Source organism: Solanum verrucosum, unplaced genomic scaffold, assembly GCF_900185275.1.
Source record: "Solanum verrucosum unplaced genomic scaffold, falcon-dt-bn FXZP01000883.1, whole genome shotgun sequence".
NCBI classification, from domain to species: Eukaryota; Viridiplantae; Streptophyta; class Magnoliopsida; order Solanales; family Solanaceae; genus Solanum; species Solanum verrucosum.
Window position 1 is genome coordinate 1 of NW_026020473.1, and position 5,114 is coordinate 5,114.

Here is a 5,114-nt window from a genome sequence, read left to right on the forward strand (position 1 = left end):
TTGTTTTGCTTGAACGACCGTAGAACAGTGATGGGATCGTTATTGATGATATTTAAGGGCGGCGTCATGCGTCGGTGCGCGTGGAGGCTAGGTCGGTGGGGGGCAGGCTAGGGCGTTGGGAGGAAGGAGGTGTTTAATAGAATTTAGAGTGCTATGAATGATGGATGCGATCATACCAGCACTAACGCACCGGATCCCATCAGAACTCCGAAGTTAAGCGTGCTTGGGCGAGAGTAGTACTAGGATGGGTGACCCCCTGGGAAGTCCTCGTGTTGCATCCCTCCTTTTTGTCGAAATTTGGTCGTGTAATTGAAAAAATATTATTATTTGTTTTTTGCATGAACGACGTCGTTAGGACAGGTGATGGGGGCGTTGAGGATGGGCGTGACGGGCGGCGTCATGCGTCGGTGCGCGTGGAGGCTAGGTCGGTGGGGGCAGGCTAGGGCGTTGGGAGGAAGGAGGTGTTTAATAGAATTTAGAGTGCTATGAATGATGGATGCGATCATACCAGCACTAACGCACCGGATCCCATCAGAACTCCGAAGTTAAGCGTGCTTGGGCGAGAGTAGTACTAGGATGGGTGACCCCCTGGGAAGTCCTCGTGTTGCATCCCTCCTTTTTGTCGAAATTTGGTCGTGTAATTGAAAAAATATTATTATTTATTTTTTGCAGGAACGACGTCGTTAGGACAGGTGATGGGGGCGTTGAGGATGGGCGTGACGGGCGCGTCATGCGTCGGTGCGCGTGGAGGCTAGGTCGGTGGGGGCAGGCTAGGGCGTTGGGAGGAAGGAGGTGTTTAATAGAATTTAGAGTGCTATGAATGATGGATGCGATCATACCAGCACTAACGCACCGGATCCCATCAGAACTCCGAAGTTAAGCGTGCTTGGGCGAGAGTAGTACTAGGATGGGTGACCCCCTGGGAAGTCCTCGTGTTGCATCCCTCCTTTTTGTCGAAATTTGGTCGTGTAATTGAAAAAATATTATTATTTGTTTTTTGCATGAACGACGTCGTTAGGACAGGTGATGGGGGCGTTGAGGATGGGCGTGACGGGCGGCGTCATGCGTCGGTGCGCGTGGAGGCTAGGTCGGTGGGGGGCAGGCTAGGGCGTTGGGAGGAAGGAGGTGTTTAATAGAATTTAGAGTGCTATGAATGATGGATGCGATCATACCAGCACTAACGCACCGGATCCCATCAGAACTCCGAAGTTAAGCGTGCTTGGGCGAGAGTAGTACTAGGATGGGTGACCCCCTGGGAAGTCCTCGTGTTGCATCCCTCCTTTTTGTCGAAATTTGGTCGTGTAATTGAAAAAATATATTATTTATTTTTTGCAGGAACGACGTCGTTAGGACAGGTGATGGGGGCGTTGAGGATGGGCGTGACGGGCGCGTCATGCGTCGGTGCGCGTGGAGGCTAGGTCGGTGGGGGCAGGCTAGGGCGTTGGGAGGAAGGAGGTGTTTAATAGAATTTAGAGTGCTATGAATGATGGATGCGATCATACCAGCACTAACGCACCGGATCCCATCAGAACTCCGAAGTTAAGCGTGCTTGGGCGAGAGTAGTACTAGGATGGGTGACCCCCTGGGAAGTCCTCGTGTTGCATCCCTCCTTTTTGTCGAAATTTGGTCGTGTAATTGAAAAAATATTATTATTTATTTTTTGCAGGAACGACGTCGTTAGGACAGGTGATGGGGGCGTTGAGGATGGGCGTGACGGGCGGCGTCATGCGTCGGTGCGCGTGGAGGCTAGGTCGGTGGGGGGCAGGCTAGGGCGTTGGGAGGAAGGAGGTGTTTAATAGAATTTAGAGTGCTATGAATGATGGATGCGATCATACCAGCACTAACGCACCGGATCCCATCAGAACTCCGAAGTTAAGCGTGCTTGGGCGAGAGTAGTACTAGGATGGGTGACCCCCTGGGAAGTCCTCGTGTTGCATCCCTCTTTTTGTCGAAATTTGGTCGTGTAATTGAAAAAATATTATTATTTGTTTTTTGCATGAACGACGTCGTTAGGACAGGTGATGGGGGCGTTGAGGATGGGCGTGACGGGCGGCGTCATGCGTCGGTGCGCGTGGAGGCTAGGTCGGTGGGGGGCAGGCTAGGGCGTTGGGAGGAAGGAGGTGTTTAATAGAATTTAGAGTGCTATGAATGATGGATGCGATCATACCAGCACTAACGCACCGGATCCCATCAGAACTCCGAAGTTAAGCGTGCTTGGGCGAGAGTAGTACTAGGATGGGTGACCCCCTGGGAAGTCCTCGTGTTGCATCCCTCCTTTTTGTCGAAATTTGGTCGTGTAATTGAAAAAATATTATTATTTTTTTTTGCAGGAACGACGTCGTTAGGACAGGTGATGGGGGCGTTGAGGATGGGCGTGACGGGCGCGTCATGCGTCGGTGCGCGTGGAGGCTAGGTCGGTGGGGGCAGGCTAGGGCGTTGGGAGGAAGGAGGTGTTTAATAGAATTTAGAGTGCTATGAATGATGGATGCGATCATACCAGCACTAACGCACCGGATCCCATCAGAACTCCGAAGTTAAGCGTGCTTGGGCGAGAGTAGTACTAGGATGGGTGACCCCCTGGGAAGTCCTCGTGTTGCATCCCTCCTTTTTGTCGAAATTTGGTCGTGTAATTGAAAAAATATTATTATTTTTTTTGCAGGAACGACGTCGTTAGGACAGGTGATGGGGGCGTTGAGGATGGGCGTGACGGGCGGCGTCATGCGTCGGTGCGCGTGGAGGCTAGGTCGGTGGGGGCAGGCTAGGGCGTTGGGAGGAAGGAGGTGTTTAATAGAATTTAGAGTGCTATGAATGATGGATGCGATCATACCAGCACTAACGCACCGGATCCCATCAGAACTCCGAAGTTAAGCGTGCTTGGGCGAGAGTAGTACTAGGATGGGTGACCCCCTGGGAAGTCCTCGTGTTGCATCCCTCCTTTTTGTCGAAATTTGGTCGTGTAATTGAAAAAATATTATTATTTATTTTTTGCAGGAACGACGTCGTTAGGACAGGTGATGGGGGCGTTGAGGATGGGCGTGACGGGCGGCGTCATGCGTCGGTGCGCGTGGAGGCTAGGTCGGTGGGGGGCAGGCTAGGGCGTTGGGAGGAAGGAGGTGTTTAATAGAATTTAGAGTGCTATGAATGATGGATGCGATCATACCAGCACTAACGCACCGGATCCCATCAGAACTCCGAAGTTAAGCGTGCTTGGGCGAGAGTAGTACTAGGATGGGTGACCCCCTGGGAAGTCCTCGTGTTGCATCCCTCCTTTTTGTCGAAATTTGGTCGTGTAATTGAAAAAATATTATTATTTGTTTTTTGCATGAACGACGTCGTTAGGACAGGTGATGGGGGCGTTGAGGATGGGCGTGACGGGCGGCGTCATGCGTCGGTGCGCGTGGAGGCTAGGTCGGTGGGGGCAGGCTAGGGCGTTGGGAGGAAGGAGGTGTTTAATAGAATTTAGAGTGCTATGAATGATGGATGCGATCATACCAGCACTAACGCACCGGATCCCATCAGAACTCCGAAGTTAAGCGTGCTTGGGCGAGAGTAGTACTAGGATGGGTGACCCCCTGGGAAGTCCTCGTGTTGCATCCCTCCTTTTTGTCGAAATTTGGTCGTGTAATTGAAAAAATATTATTATTTATTTTTTGCAGGAACGACGTCGTTAGGACAGGTGATGGGGGCGTTGAGGATGGGCGTGACGGGCGCGTCATGCGTCGGTGCGCGTGGAGGCTAGGTCGGTGGGGGCAGGCTAGGGCGTTGGGAGGAAGGAGGTGTTTAATAGAATTTAGAGTGCTATGAATGATGGATGCGATCATACCAGCACTAACGCACCGGATCCCATCAGAACTCCGAAGTTAAGCGTGCTTGGGCGAGAGTAGTACTAGGATGGGTGACCCCCTGGGAAGTCCTCGTGTTGCATCCCTCCTTTTTGTCGAAATTTGGTCGTGTAATTGAAAAAATATTATTATTTATTTTTTGCAGGAACGACGTCGTTAGGACAGGTGATGGGGGCGTTGAGGATGGGCGTGACGGGCGGCGTCATGCGTCGGTGCGCGTGGAGGCTAGGTCGGTGGGGGGCAGGCTAGGGCGTTGGGAGGAAGGAGGTGTTTAATAGAATTTAGAGTGCTATGAATGATGGATGCGATCATACCAGCACTAACGCACCGGATCCCATCAGAACTCCGAAGTTAAGCGTGCTTGGGCGAGAGTAGTACTAGGATGGGTGACCCCCTGGGAAGTCCTCGTGTTGCATCCCTCCTTTTTGTCGAAATTTGGTCGTGTAATTGAAAAAATATTATTATTTGTTTTTTGCATGAACGACGTCGTTAGGACAGGTGATGGGGGCGTTGAGGATGGGCGTGACGGGCGGCGTCATGCGTCGGTGCGCGTGGAGGCTAGGTCGGTGGGGGCAGGCTAGGGCGTTGGGAGGAAGGAGGTGTTTAATAGAATTTAGAGTGCTATGAATGATGGATGCGATCATACCAGCACTAACGCACCGGATCCCATCAGAACTCCGAAGTTAAGCGTGCTTGGGCGAGAGTAGTACTAGGATGGGTGACCCCCTGGGAAGTCCTCGTGTTGCATCCCTCCTTTTTGTCGAAATTTGGTCGTGTAATTGAAAAAATATTATTATTTATTTTTTGCAGGAACGACGTCGTTAGGACAGGTGATGGGGGCGTTGAGGATGGGCGTGACGGGCGACGTCATGCGTCGGTGCGCGTGGAGGCTAGGTCGGTGGGGGCAGGCTAGGGCGTTGGGAGGAAGGAGGTGTTTAATAGAATTTAGAGTGCTATGAATGATGGATGCGATCATACCAGCACTAACGCACCGGATCCCATCAGAACTCCGAAGTTAAGCGTGCTTGGGCGAGAGTAGTACTAGGATGGGTGACCCCCTGGGAAGTCCTCGTGTTGCATCCCTCCTTTTTGTCGAAATTTGGTCGTGTAATTGAAAAAATATTATTATTTATTTTTTGCAGGAACGACGTCGTTTAGGACAGGTATGGGGGCATGAGATTGACAGGCAGCGTCATGCGTCGGTGCGCGTGGAGGCTAGGTCGGTGGGGGGCAGGCTAGGGCGTTGGGAGGAAGGAGGTGTTTAATAGAATT

General features: G+C 51.7%; 15 non-coding genes across 15 annotated transcripts; all 15 read left to right on the forward strand.

Moving 5' to 3' along the window:
- The first annotated feature begins 162 nt into the window (after positions 1 to 162).
- On the forward strand, positions 163 to 281 carry LOC125809081 (5S ribosomal RNA). The gene has a single exon (XR_007441762.1). It is a non-coding gene; the product is annotated as a 5S ribosomal RNA (ribosomal RNA).
- A 213-nt stretch (positions 282 to 494) lies between these two features.
- Positions 495 to 613, forward strand: LOC125809093 (5S ribosomal RNA). Its single transcript, XR_007441773.1, has one exon. It is a non-coding gene; the product is annotated as a 5S ribosomal RNA (ribosomal RNA).
- Positions 614 to 825: 212 nt separating this feature from the next.
- On the forward strand, positions 826 to 944 carry LOC125809094 (5S ribosomal RNA). The gene has a single exon (XR_007441774.1). It is a non-coding gene; the product is annotated as a 5S ribosomal RNA (ribosomal RNA).
- Positions 945 to 1,158: 214 nt separating this feature from the next.
- On the forward strand, positions 1,159 to 1,277 carry LOC125809095 (5S ribosomal RNA). Its single transcript, XR_007441775.1, has one exon. It is a non-coding gene; the product is annotated as a 5S ribosomal RNA (ribosomal RNA).
- Positions 1,278 to 1,488: 211 nt separating this feature from the next.
- LOC125809097 (5S ribosomal RNA) lies at positions 1,489 to 1,607 on the forward strand. Its single transcript, XR_007441776.1, has one exon. It is a non-coding gene; the product is annotated as a 5S ribosomal RNA (ribosomal RNA).
- A 214-nt stretch (positions 1,608 to 1,821) lies between these two features.
- LOC125809082 (5S ribosomal RNA) lies at positions 1,822 to 1,940 on the forward strand. The gene has a single exon (XR_007441763.1). It is a non-coding gene; the product is annotated as a 5S ribosomal RNA (ribosomal RNA).
- Positions 1,941 to 2,153: 213 nt separating this feature from the next.
- Positions 2,154 to 2,272, forward strand: LOC125809083 (5S ribosomal RNA). Its single transcript, XR_007441764.1, has one exon. It is a non-coding gene; the product is annotated as a 5S ribosomal RNA (ribosomal RNA).
- Positions 2,273 to 2,483: 211 nt separating this feature from the next.
- On the forward strand, positions 2,484 to 2,602 carry LOC125809084 (5S ribosomal RNA). The gene has a single exon (XR_007441765.1). It is a non-coding gene; the product is annotated as a 5S ribosomal RNA (ribosomal RNA).
- Positions 2,603 to 2,813: 211 nt separating this feature from the next.
- Positions 2,814 to 2,932, forward strand: LOC125809085 (5S ribosomal RNA). Its single transcript, XR_007441766.1, has one exon. It is a non-coding gene; the product is annotated as a 5S ribosomal RNA (ribosomal RNA).
- Positions 2,933 to 3,146: 214 nt separating this feature from the next.
- On the forward strand, positions 3,147 to 3,265 carry LOC125809086 (5S ribosomal RNA). The gene has a single exon (XR_007441767.1). It is a non-coding gene; the product is annotated as a 5S ribosomal RNA (ribosomal RNA).
- Positions 3,266 to 3,478: 213 nt separating this feature from the next.
- On the forward strand, positions 3,479 to 3,597 carry LOC125809087 (5S ribosomal RNA). The gene has a single exon (XR_007441768.1). It is a non-coding gene; the product is annotated as a 5S ribosomal RNA (ribosomal RNA).
- A 212-nt stretch (positions 3,598 to 3,809) lies between these two features.
- On the forward strand, positions 3,810 to 3,928 carry LOC125809088 (5S ribosomal RNA). The gene has a single exon (XR_007441769.1). It is a non-coding gene; the product is annotated as a 5S ribosomal RNA (ribosomal RNA).
- Positions 3,929 to 4,142: 214 nt separating this feature from the next.
- Positions 4,143 to 4,261, forward strand: LOC125809089 (5S ribosomal RNA). The gene has a single exon (XR_007441770.1). It is a non-coding gene; the product is annotated as a 5S ribosomal RNA (ribosomal RNA).
- A 213-nt stretch (positions 4,262 to 4,474) lies between these two features.
- On the forward strand, positions 4,475 to 4,593 carry LOC125809091 (5S ribosomal RNA). The gene has a single exon (XR_007441771.1). It is a non-coding gene; the product is annotated as a 5S ribosomal RNA (ribosomal RNA).
- A 213-nt stretch (positions 4,594 to 4,806) lies between these two features.
- LOC125809092 (5S ribosomal RNA) lies at positions 4,807 to 4,925 on the forward strand. The gene has a single exon (XR_007441772.1). It is a non-coding gene; the product is annotated as a 5S ribosomal RNA (ribosomal RNA).
- The last annotated feature ends 189 nt before the right edge of the window (positions 4,926 to 5,114 follow it).